General features: G+C 39.9%; 1 protein-coding gene across 19 annotated transcripts in view; it reads left to right on the forward strand.

Annotated features, from left to right (window-relative positions):
- The window catches only part of lrrc7 (leucine rich repeat containing 7), a 661,225-nt gene that overhangs the window by 247,336 nt on the left and 400,636 nt on the right, over positions 1 to 13,253 (forward strand). For 16 of the 19 annotated variants that reach the window (XM_063064200.1, XM_063064197.1, XM_063064210.1 and 13 more), the window contains exon 2: positions 2,355 to 2,421. The exons of the other annotated variants lie outside the window; for them this stretch is intronic. The gene's annotated coding sequence lies outside the window, so the exon portion shown is untranslated. The remainder of the gene's footprint in view (positions 1 to 2,354; positions 2,422 to 13,253) is intronic. 19 annotated transcript variants of the gene reach the window in all.

Here is a 13,253-nt window from a genome sequence, read left to right on the forward strand (position 1 = left end):
CCATTAGTTTTATTTTCACCATCTGTGTGGTTAAAATGATAAAGTTTCAACAAAATGCATCTACATCAATTGCCTTTATTGGACCTCTTTCTAGTGATGATGACAGTAATTTTTACTCTGATTTCTAAGCAAAGGAATCAGCAGTTTGACAGCTTTGTCCTTTGTTCATATAACACCCAGTACATACCTAGAGAAAATATTTTCAGCTATTATTGCCAAGATGAAATAGATTTGGCATTGGTGGTGTAAGTGTTGACTAGCCAGAAAATGAACTTACACATTTCTCCTGCATACTGGGAACAATAAGCTTATTAACCTTAATGACGACACTTAACTTCAGTTGAAGTACAGTTAAGAAATTCGGTCTGGAAATTCAGTTAGGACATGTAGGAAGTGGTAATATTTCTGTGGGTCCAGGTGACTGTATCTTGAGAAACTCATCCCAGTTGAGCTCCATATTCTGAAGCTGAAGCAGCAGCTGGGGTGACTTTGATGCATGTGCAAGGCACAGAACTTAGTTTGGAGCTAGATTGGGAAGGTAAGCTTAAGAGTTTGTATGTCAAAATAAAAAGCAAAAGTGAGGGAAGCTGTGGTCACCTTATGGACAGGGACAAGTAGACATTTATTGTGGAATAAGGAAATGCCAGAGGAATTAGACAATTATTTTGTGTCTGTCTTCATGGAAAAAGATGCACAAAACCTGTCAAATATATTAGTGGATCAGGGGTCTATCAATAAAAAAAACTAAAGAAGTTCATTGTTATAAAAATGAGAGATATTGGTGAACTTAAAAGTTAATAATTCCAGGACCCTATTATTTCCATCCTGGAATTTTAAAGGAGACAACTTTAGAGGTAGTGAATGCTCTGGTTCTCATCTTCCAAAGTTCTGGAGGTTCAGCATTTGTTCCTGTAGATTGAAGTGTCCTTACTATGACTCCATTATTTAAGCAACAAGGGAATGAGAAAATGGCAAATCTACCAATATGTTAACCTTGCATCTGTGGCACTGGAAATGCTAGAATCTATAATTTGCAATGATAGAATACCTCATAGAAGAACAGGATTGAGTTGAGACAACATAGATCAGTGAAAGGTAGTCTGCAGACATTCTTCGGGAGTGTGATTAGCAGCATAAAAATTGTAATCAGTAGATGTACTGCATCTGGGATTTTGGGAACAGATTGATAAGACTCACTTGAGTGGTTATTCAACAAGTTGCACAGGGAAGTAGGGATCATATGCTGACGTCCATTGTGAATTTGTTATCTGATAGGAAACAGTGGGGATAAATAAATCTAAGCTTCGAGCAATGACTGGCAATCTTTGGTTCCCTCACTCATCTCAACCCACTTGACTCTACCCTGCAGCTAGCTTTAGAGAGAATTACTTGACATTCTTGGTGATTATGTCCAAGTGAATGGCAATCCTGTATGCCAAATCAAACTAAAGGCTCTTTTGTACTTAAAGGTTTCAACTGGATTCCCTTGGACAGCATGTGATATTCTGAAAGCACAACCTAAAAAAAAATCATGGTTACAGTACCTTGATAAATCTTTGAGTACTGTTAGATAATCACTCGTGGTTCCCCTAGCTTTTGAATTTGTGTATGAGTTTATAGCAGTTCGACCCACAAATTACTGTCAGTTGAAGAATTCTTCCAATCTCTGATCCACCTTCGCAAATGAAACCCTGCCTTTGTGTGAAGTTATTAAGTTGGAGAATGTGTTGTAATACACTGTGGAATTGATTTCTATTAAGTAATATTGCTTCATTCCTTTTCCTCACCACACATTCAATGCCTGTGTATGTTCAGCAATGTCTAGCAACTCAAGAATATTATTTGCCTTGAAAAAAAATCTCCATTGTCTACTTCAAGGATGCCAGTTATTTATATACTTTGATTATACGCTCATTCCCAAGATGTCTGTGAAGTCTACATATGCTTGGGCTTGATTTTCTTTCATTTCGTGCTAAAACAGTGCTGCCGTATTTGGGCTTCTTGTGCATTTGCACATTTACTCTCAATTTATTCCTCTCTATGCAGACATGAACAATCTTTCTTGCTTTAATTTTGAATCAAAATTGGTGGGTACAGCTTTAAGAATCATTACAGCTGCTTCATAATTATAGGCAGTTTTCATGAGTTTTCTTTGCCTCCCTCTGACCTGATCCCTGGGACCCGCACAGAATCCACTTAATGATGTTATAACCAGTAGGCTAAACATTCAGAACTCATTTCTGCAGTTTCTTAACATTTTTCCATGCAGCTGCACAGTTTTCAGTCCATGAGTTAAGAACACTTCTTTAAAAGGCGAAATGCTGATTTTTTTCCCTGATTTTTTTTTTCTTTAGTTTCTCCAATCCTCGTCGCCATTTATAATGTATCCTAAGGTGGATCTTGGATGCTGCTGCAGTGCTGGTAAGTTCTTCTGACAATGGTTACAGTTTGGGGGAGCTTGAAACAAAGGTGTTTAAATCCAACATCAGAAACTCCCTACATGCTATGTTCATATCATACATCATATATGCTTGTGATACATTCTCTGACTACCAGACTTATTTACATAATTAGATACAAATACTGCATAATCACTGCAAATAATTGTAGTATTCTTACACTGGTTGACATTTATTAATCCTGTGCAAATCCAGGAAATCAGGTCCTTCTTTGTTTAGTATCCTTTGCCATAAATAATTAAAAAATGAAAATTGTAGTTTATGAATGGAGGCTGCAGCTTCTGAAATCTGGAGCTAAAAAAACAACCTACTGGGGGAGCTAGGTGGGTCAGGCAACATTTCTGATGGGAGATAGAAGATGTTTCATGTCAAGGCCTTTATCTGGCCTGAATAGTTGAGGGGAGATAGCCAGGATATAAAAAATGGAGGGAAGGGTAGTAGGTAAAGGGTGGATCCAGCTGAGGAGAGTGAGAGTTGGATGGGGAGGGGGAGTGGGATTGGTGTCAGGAACTGAGAGGTGATAGATGAAGACAGCTAAGGACTACGTGATGGTATCTGAAAAGAAAGAAAGTGCATGGAACCAGACAAAGGAGGTGTTAGGAGATGTGTAGGAGTAACTGAATAAATGAAGAGGTGAGAGGGAAAAAAGGAGTAGGTTCCCTCAAATTTGGAGAAAGTGTTCATGCCATTGGATTGTAGACATTAACATTATTATTTGTTTTATTCAAATTATATCTATTGATTTAATGAAAATTTATATTCAGATAGTGTTTTGGATCTCCTACATAACCCACTGAATCTAAATGTGAAGCAGCAGAATTAAAATAAGCAAAATCAGTGATTAATTTAAAAGGATGGTTTTGAAATGGTTGTACATGCTAATTAACTAGCTCATACTGTCATCTTAAATACAGTTTAATCAGAAATAATCGTAAAAGCAGAGGGATCTGAGAAGTTAACATAATGCTTTATGAGAATGTGTTTTTAAAAAGTCCTTACAGACATACTTGAAGTAAATGCAACATTTATGTGGTTGATGTAGATTTAAAGCCTGATCTTACCTATACTGCAGATTCAATTGAAATACTTTTTCAACAATGGGCTTCATGGGTCTTCATCCAATCCTACACCCAGACCTTTAACTTGACATTTAAGGTCATTCAGTGCTATGATGAAAGGCCATTCTCAAACTACATATTATGCAACAATTCATAAAGGCCCATTCATAATTTCCTAAGGAAAATAATATCAATTTCTCTTCTATGTTAAGCTTTCTGATCTCAGTTGGAGCAGAGGTAGAATTGGCTTCATATTGCTGTTGATGAAGAAGGGAATTGAAAAGCAAAGAAAAACTGCAGATGTTAGGAATCTGAAACAAAAAAACCCAAAAATTTGTTGGAAGTACTCAGAGGTTGAGCAATATCTGTGGTTCAAGTTGATAATTAGAACTGGAAAAGGTTATAAAACAGGCATATTCAAACATGAGAAAAAGGATGGATGGAGAGGCAAATGTAGACTTATTTGTGATGTTTTCTATAAAATGGTTTGCCAATGGTCACTGCTTATAACTTATTGTAGGTAGACAAAAGCCTGGGATATGATATGCTTCTGAACTTGCACAGCATATTATCAACTTTTTTGAAACATTGTTTTCCTGTTGATTTATCCATTTCATATCCATATTTGTAGTGCAGCATGACACAATTAAACTTCTGATTAGATATGCACTTCAGCCCTCATGTTAATGATAAAGTCAGACTTGGGGAGATTTTTTTCAATTTAAACTTAAAGATTGTCATTATCTTTAGAAGTAATACAAAGGTTAGCAAATGTAGAAAGTAAATTAAACTCTTTGCCTTCTCAGAATCAAAATAATGACACATTGAGGCTTTTACAGTTAAGATACCCTTAGTTTATTACATGAACTATCATTGAATCTCAACGCCTTTCTCTGTAATAGATCTTGACTTCCTGACAGAAAGACCTCAGTCAGTCCATGTTGGCAGAAGTATTTCTAGCTCCATCACGCCGAGAATCAACACCCCCAGGGCTGCGAGCTCAGCCCTTTGCTGTTCACACACGACGGCACTGCAGGATCCAGTTCAACCTGAATCAACAGTTTCACTGATGAGCAACAGTGGTTGGCCTCATCGACAATGACAATGAGACGGCGCACAGAGAGGAGGCGGAGTGGCTAGTAGAATGGTCTGAGCACAACAATCTCTCAATGTGGACAAAACCAAAGAGATGATTATGGACTCCAGGGAGGTGCTGGCTGAGCGTTCCTTTCTGCATTTAAGCCGTTCTTCTGTGGAGAGAGTTGGGAGCACCAAGTTTCTGGGAGTGCACACAATGGATGGCACAGCTGGTCTCTCAACACCACCTCCAGCCAGAGCATCAAAGGGTATGGGATGAAAGCAGGGGAGGGGAGATGACTGGAAGAATTGGATCAGCCCATGATTGAATAGTGGAGCAGAATTGATGGGCCGAATGGCTGACTTCTGCTCCTATATCACATGGTCTTTAATCAAGAAAGCACAGTAGCGTCTCCACTTCCTGAAGAGATTGAGGTGAGTGAGACTCTCCCACTCACTCCCGATACTAACCAATTTTTACAGGAGCACAATCAAGAGTGACCTGACCTGCTGCACCACTGTCCAGCAGGGGAGTTGCAAGGCATCTGAACGCAAGGGATTGCAAGGACTGCTGAAAGGATTATCAGGGTCTTTTCCCAACTATCACAGATATTTATCTGGAGCACTGTGTATGCAGAGCATTTAACATTGTCAATGATCTCTCCCATCCAACCAGCAATCTCTTTGCTCCCTACCATCAGGCAGGAGGTACCAGAGCATTAGAACAAGAACTCTTCCCCCAGGCAGTGATGCTACTAAACTCCTTGTCACCACCTTGGTCTCATTACATATCAAGCACCTCGAGCATTGTACTATTTACTTTTCAACTTGTGTCATAATTGCACCTTTTTATTTGTGGTTATATTATGTTATGTGTTGCGTGTGTGAGTTGTGTCCACTGTGTTGTTCACCTTAGTCCGGAGGACTGTTGTTTTGTTTGGGCAGTATATACGTGTACAGTTGAATGACAATAAACTAAATGTGAACTTGAAACTCACTAATGCTTTATTGGTTTTATTATGCACAATGTTTTATTAAGCACTATATGCTTAGATGCTTTGGTATAGCTGAAGGTTCCTTCTGTTATTGTATTGTATTAGAGCAGCAGATGTAGTGTATATGGATTTCAGCAAGGCACTTGATAAGGTACCCCATGCTAGACCTATTGTGAAACTAAGGAGGCATGAGATCCAAGGGGACATTGCTTTGTTATCCAGAATTAGCTTTTACACAGAAGGCAAAGAGTAGTTATAGATGGGTCATATTCTGCATGGAGGTCAGTGACCAGTGATGTGCTTTGGGGATCTGTCCTGGGACTCCTACTCTTTGTGATTTTTATAAATGACCTGGATGAGGAAGTGGAGGGATGGGTTAGTAAATTTGCTGATGACACAAGGTTTGGGGTGTTGTGGATAGTGTGGAGGGCTGTCAGAGGTTACAGCAGAACATCAATAGGATGCAAAACTGGGCTGAGAAGTGGCAGATGGAGTTCAACCCAGATAAGTGTGAGGTGGTTCATTTTGGTAGGTCAAATATGATGGCGGAATATAGTATTAATGGTAAGACTCTTGGCAGTGTGGAGGATCAGAGGGATCTTGGGGTCTGAGTCCATAGGACACTCAAAGCTGCTGCGCAGGTTGACTCTGTGGTTAAGAAGGCATGTAGTACATTGGCCTTCATCAATTGTGGGATTGAGTTTAAGAGTCAAGAGGTAATGTTGCAGCTCTATGGGACTTTGGTCAGACCCCACTTGGAGTACTGTGCTCAGTTCTGGTCACCTCACTATGAGAAGGATGTGGAAACCATAGAAAGGGTGCAGAGGAGATTTACAATGATGTTGCCTGGATTGGGGAGCATGCTTTATAGAATAGGTTGAGTGAACTTGGCCTTTTCTCCTTGGAGCGGCGGAGGATGAGAGGTGACCTGATTAAGGTGTACAATATGATGAGAGGCATTGATTGTGTGAAAAGTCAGAGGCTTTTTCCCAGGGCTGAGATGGCTAGCACGAGAGGGCACAGGTTTAAGATGCTTGGAAGTAGGTACAGAGGAGAAGTCAGGGGTAAGTTTTGTATACAGAGAGTGGTGAGTGCGTGGAATGGGCTGTCGGCGACGGTGGTGAAGGCGGATACGATAGGGTCTTTCATAGTCATACTTTATTGATCCCGAGGGAAATTGATTTTCGTTACAGTTGCCCCAACCAAGTATAGAGTATAAATACCGCAATATAAAACTATAGATAATTAAATAGTAATATGTAAATTATGCCAGGAAACAAGCCTCCTGGATAGGTACATGGAGCTTAGAAAAATAGAGGGCTATGGGTAACCCTAGGTAATTTCTGAGATAGTCAGTAACATGTTCAGCACAGCTTTGTGGGCCGAAGGGCCTGTATTGTGCTGTAGGCTTTCTGTATTTCTGTGTATTGGTTTAGATAGGTGACCTGGTTGGCAGAATTTTTAAAGTTGGATATTAAAGCTGCAACATATTTATTACTCAAATTGCAGTTTTGTGTCTGTCGTAAAAGTCATTACTTTGTAAACATCTGAGAAATGATTTAAAAGCTTATATTTTTTAGCCATTCAAATATTGTTCTCTGTAACATTTCTAAGCACAGAAGTTACACTTTAATTGACTAAGTTTAGCATTTTCGCACAATAAACCTCCACTGTTGAGATTTCTAACATGCAAAAAACATTTAAAAATCATTGATTGCCTCTTTACTTGTGTCTCTTCTATAAGTATATACAATCTACTTTACTAACAACACTCATGGAATAGATAAATGATGTTGCTAGGTTAGTTGTTACTTTTTAAACCAAAGATTAACATGCTATTTTATAATAGATTATGGGCCAAGCACTCGGAAGTGGGATTAGCTCAGGTGAGTAACTTGTTCAGCATGGACAAGTTGAGCTGAAGGGTCTGCTTCTGTACTGTATAATCTGATGCTGGCATATTTGAAAATTTAACAAGTATCTTGTATCAGCCTTCACTGTGGAGGATGTGTGTAGCATTCTAAAAATAGTTGTAAATTGGAAGAGTGAGAAACTTGAGAAAATTACTATTACCAGGGAAACGGTACTGAGGGCTGACAAGTTTCCAGGTCCTGTTGGACTTAAATGAAATTCTTCATTTTGACAGGGATAAAAAATCTCAATGGTAAGTGACTGTAGAGGTTGGAGATGCAGAGGTATCTGTGTCTCCTATTTTGTGATCCACTGAGACTATTATACAGATGTAGCAAGTAATCATGAAAGCTGACAAGATTCTACAGCTTATTGTAAAGGCAATGGAATGCAATAGTAGGGAGTCTGGGCTCCAGTTTTTAAAGGTATTTAGTGACTTCTTGGACCTGGTACCATTTTCATAGAATCCTACCCTTGCATGGCAACTGAAAGCAGTCAATCATCTCCAGTGTTACTACCACTGGTTAACTGGGGATAAAACTAGATAGTGCGATTGGTTTTTTGCGTGATCTCTACCACAAATCCTGTAAAAGATGGTGATTGATGATTCTGGTTACCAAGGACAATAGTCCATGGAATCAGCATAGTTGTTTAAACCATCTGGTCTCAGCAAGGCACTTCCTGTCTGCATTGATTTCCAGTTGATAATACTGCTAACTTCTGTGTTCTTGAGCAACATTATGTCTTCTTCATTGCTTTTATTTTTTATGTGGAATCTAATAGCAGGTGAAGAGGTTGAGGTGCAGGTAACAAAACTGAAAAATGTGAAGGATAACCTGAAGTTCTACTTCAATACCCAAATGCCTGGCCAGAATCTAGTGCAATTCTATTCAATGGCTATGATATCAAATGTTGGTTTTTGCTTGTTCTTGAACTCGCGAGCTAAATTCTTTGACAAATGTCCTGCAGTTACAATCCAGTCAGTAGTTGTGAATGACTGATTTTCCCAGTGTGCTTCTTTTTGGGTTGAATGTTATGTTGTTAATTTGGAACAAGTTTACCTTTGCTGTTTTTGGGAAATAATTCAAATTTTCAAATGTTGCTAAGGGACCCTATAACCAAAGTGTTTCCTTGTAAGTTAACAGATGCCAATCCATTTAGTAGTGTTCTATTTTAATCCACTTCAATAATGGATTTATTTCATTCTTTAATTTTACTCAGAAACATTTTCACTTTAACTTTTGAAATATTAGAAGCTTATGGTTTCCTTCTTTGGCTACATTAACTTCATTCTTTGTAGGTACTGTAATGGATTTAATATTTCAGTAAAATTTGAGTAATATTGTAAATATATTCTTCTCACCCTGTCTCTTGCAAAAACGCCATCCCCTTCTCGCAATTCCTCCGTCTCCGCCGCATCTGCTCTCAGGATGAGGCTTTTCATTCTAGGACGAGGGAGATGTCTTCATTTTTTAAAGAAAGGGGCTTCCCTTCCTCCACTATCAACTCTGCTCTTAAACGCATCTCCCCCATTTCACGTACATCTGCTCTCACTCCATCCTCCCACCACCCCACTAGGAATAGGGTTCCCCTGGTCCTCACCTACCACCCCACCAGCCTCCGGGTCCAATATATTATTCTCCGTAACTTCTGCCACCTCCAACGGGATCCCACCACTAAGCACATCTTTCCCTCCCCGCCTCTCTCTGCATTCCGCAGGGATCGCTCCCTACACAACTCCCTTGTCCATTCGTCCCCCCCATCCCTCCCCACTGATCTCCCTCCTGGCACTTATCCGTGCAAGTGGAACAAGTGCTACACATGCCCTTACACTTCCTCCCTTACCACCATTCAGGGCCCCAAACAGTCCTTCCAGGTGAGGCATCACTTAACCTGTGAGTCGACTGGGGTGATATACTGCGTCCGGTGCTCCCGATGTGGCCTTTTATATATTGGTGAGACCCGACGCAGACTGGGAGACCGCTTTGCTGAACATCTACACTCTGTGCGCCAGAGAAAGCAGGATCTCCCAGTGGCCACACATTTTAAGTCCACATCCCATTCCCATTCTGACATGTCTATCCACGGCCTCCTCTACTGTAAAGATGAAGCCACACTCAGGTTGGAGGAACAACACCTTATATTCCGTCTGGGTAGCCTCCAACCTGATGGCATGAACATCGACTTCTCTAACTTCCGCTAAGGCCCCACCTCCCCCTCGTACCCCATCTGTTACTCATTTTTATGCACACATTCTTTGTCTCACTCTCCTTTTTCTCCCTCTGTCCCTCTGAATATACCTCTTGCCCATCCTCTGGGTCACCCCCCCCCCCTTGTCTTTCTTCCCGGACCTCCTGTCCCATGATCCTCTCGTATCCCCTTTTGCCTATCACCTGTCCAGCTCTCGGCTCTATCCCTCCCCCTCCTGTCTTCTCCTATCATTTTGCATCTCCCCCTCCCCCTCCAGCTTTCAAATCCCTTACTCACCCTTCCTTCAGTTAGTCCTGACGAAGGGTCTCGGCCTGAAACGTCGACTGCACCTCTTCCTACAGATGCTGTTTGGCCTGCTGCGTTCACCAGCAACTTTGATGTATGTTGGTTGTAAATATATTGTTTGATTAAGCATTCTTTGCTTATTGGCCGGCCGGTGGCCCAATGACATCAGCAGTGAACTCTGGAATGGAGGTTCCAGGGTTCGAACCTGGTCAGAGCTGCTCCTGAGTACGCTTTCCATCCGTGCTGGGTTGAGTGTCGAGATTGCATCTCGACCTCGTAAGATAAAAGTGAAATGTCTGTGTGAGGAGTGGCACGCCGCACAGTCAGTCAGTCAGTCAGTCAGTCTCTCTCTCTCTCTCTCTCTCTCTCGCTCTCGCTCTCGCTCTTGCTCCGTGCCTTCTAAAGGCATGAAAAAGACATCGTCCTGCCAACAACGCAGATGCACGGATGGACGCATGCATGCGGACGCACGCACAGACGCACACGCCATTAAATAAAAGCAGTCTTTGCTTACATAATTCATTATGGGCTACATGTAAGAAATATGTGAATGGCATATGTCATTATGCCACCACACCATGTGTGAGCATCTCACTAAAGAAAAAAAACTAAAGTGCACTTGCATCCTGGCTTCCATGTCTTTCTTTCAATTAGTTTCTGGAGTTACAGGATATTACAGTGCAAAAAAATGTTTTAAAACAAACCCAAGATGACTACCTATTTGTTGAAGCACAGCACATGTTTCTTTGGAAGGAGGAGAGAGAGACAGTTGAGTTTAAAAAAAAAGGCAGAAATCAGACAAAATTCATGGGTTCATATATAGTGGGTGCCAGGTGATAATGATAACAAATTTTTTAAAAGAGCAGGAATGCTGGCTACATGAAAAAGATAAACACATCTGATTGCACAACAGATAACTAGATGATATATACTGAATAAATTGAACATTATTTTAACTCATATGTTTTGGTCCTGTCCTCTCAACAGTACTATGTTTTGATTTAGAACCCCATCCTATTACAGCAATTTTTGGATTGCCAATGGTAGAACAGAGATCTTTGCCTTCTTCAGCCTGTCGGATGATTGCATTTGTCACTTTAATGGCCAGAAGATCTATTTTATTGAACTGGAAGAATACCAATCCTCCTACTACATTCCAATGGTTTTCCTAAACTATATTAAGTTTAAATTTAGAAAAAATTAAAGTAATATTTTTGATCCTTTGGTTAAATTTGAAGAAACTTGGATACCTTTTATGCAACATTTTCATATGATGTAATTTGACCTTTCTGAATCTTCTTTATTAACTTAAAATATATGAATAGAGGAGCAGAGTTGACGACATTACTGAACGTGTTCAATTTAAGATATTGGCCTAGCCCTGTTTTGTTCCGTTTGCTTTTTTTGGGTTTAGTATGTAGTTCTTTTTTATTTTCTTTTTTTGGGGGGGTTTTCTTTGTGTGTGTGTATATATAATATATATTTTTTTGTTTTTTATGATTAATTTCATCATGAGTTTGGAAGTCTATTATACCTATGTTATTTGAAATCTTTTTTGCATATGTTTATTAATAATAAGATTATTCCAATCTCTTTGTATCAACTTTGTTATGGTGTTTATAATTTTGAAAATTAATAAAAAGATTTAAAAAGAAAGAAAGATTGCACAACAGATAACTAGATGATATATACTGAATAAATTGAACATTATTTTGAAGTGGGCACATGGCCAAGTGGTTAAAGCATTGGACTAGCAACCTGAAGGTCGTGAGTTTGAGCCCCAGCCAAGGGAACGTGTTGTGTCCTTGAGCAAGGCACTTAATCACACATTGCTCTGCGACGACTCTGGTGCCAAGCTGTATGGGTCCTAATGCCCTTCCCTTGGACAACATTGGTGTCGTGGAGAGGGGAGACTTGCAGCATGGGCAACTGCTGGTCTTCCATACAATCTTGCCCAGGCCTGCGCCCTGGAGAGTGAAGACCTTCCAGGCACGGATCCATGGTCTCGCAAGACTAACGGATGCCTTTATATTTTGAAGCAAATGAAATAGCCAACAAAAAGTGAGCGTCAATGTTTTTGAGTGCATTAGGTGGAAAAGTATACAGTTTGCTTAGAAGTTTAACTGCTTGAACCAAACTGATGAAATGAGCTTTGCTGATATCATGAACATAATGCAAGGACATTTGATTTCAGAATGCTTTAGGTTTCATTGACAGAATCAAAAGGAAAGGAAGTCCATTTCAGATTACATGGCTGAATTGAAGAAACTGCCTAAGCATTGTCAGTTCAGTGATGGGCTTAATGAGACATTGTTTAGTTTGTGGAATCACTCAAAGACATTCAAAGCATTCAAAAATGGCTCAAAACTTGAAGCACCACTCTAATTTAATACAGCAGTTGAAATGACTGTATCAATGGAAATAGCAGCCAGTAGGAGGAGGAGTCAGGAATGAAAGCGAGCTTGCACAAAATTGCAACAGCTAAACATAAACCTGCCTAGCCAAACATATCATGTTACTGTTGTAGTAGGGGCTCACATACCAGACCAATGCAGGTTTAAAGGTGAAACTTGCAAAAAATTCAACAATGTATAACACAAACAAAGAACATGTTGGGCAGAGAAAATAAAATGGACCACACAGGGAAGAGAAAAAGCGAGAAGGTCAAGTTGCATTTTCAAGAAGGGCATTAATCTACATGACGTTGATGAAAAATCTGATAATGCTGAGAGTGACACAGGACTGAATAGCCTTGAGATTCACAATATGAAAACTAAAAGGAGGCGAACAATATAGCTAACACCAGAAATGAATGGCAAATTAATTAAAGTGGAATTGGACACTGGCTTGGCTGTTTCAGTCATTCCACAAAATGAGTTTGAATGGCATTTTAAAGATACTGAACTGAAACCTGCAGATACCCATCTGAGAACTTAAGTTGGAGATCAGATCACTCCTGTGGGATTGACATTTGTAACATTGAAATACAACAACCAGCAAGCCACATTGTGCTTGTTTGTGGTAAAAACAAGTGGCCAGGCATTGTGGGGCTGTGATTGGCTGAGACAACTACAATTTGATTGGAGATTCATCCACAATTTGCATGCCACATCCCCTGCAAACGAGTCAACTGAAAGCAAATTGAGAAAGGTACTGGATGATGACACCACTGCGTTCTAGGATGGCATTGGAAAACTGAAACATATCAAGGGTAAAATAATGTTAAATGAAAATGCCACACCCAAATTTTACAAAGC

Source organism: Mobula hypostoma, chromosome 12 (genome assembly GCF_963921235.1).
Source record: "Mobula hypostoma chromosome 12, sMobHyp1.1, whole genome shotgun sequence".
Classification (NCBI taxonomy): domain Eukaryota; kingdom Metazoa; phylum Chordata; class Chondrichthyes; order Myliobatiformes; family Myliobatidae; genus Mobula; species Mobula hypostoma.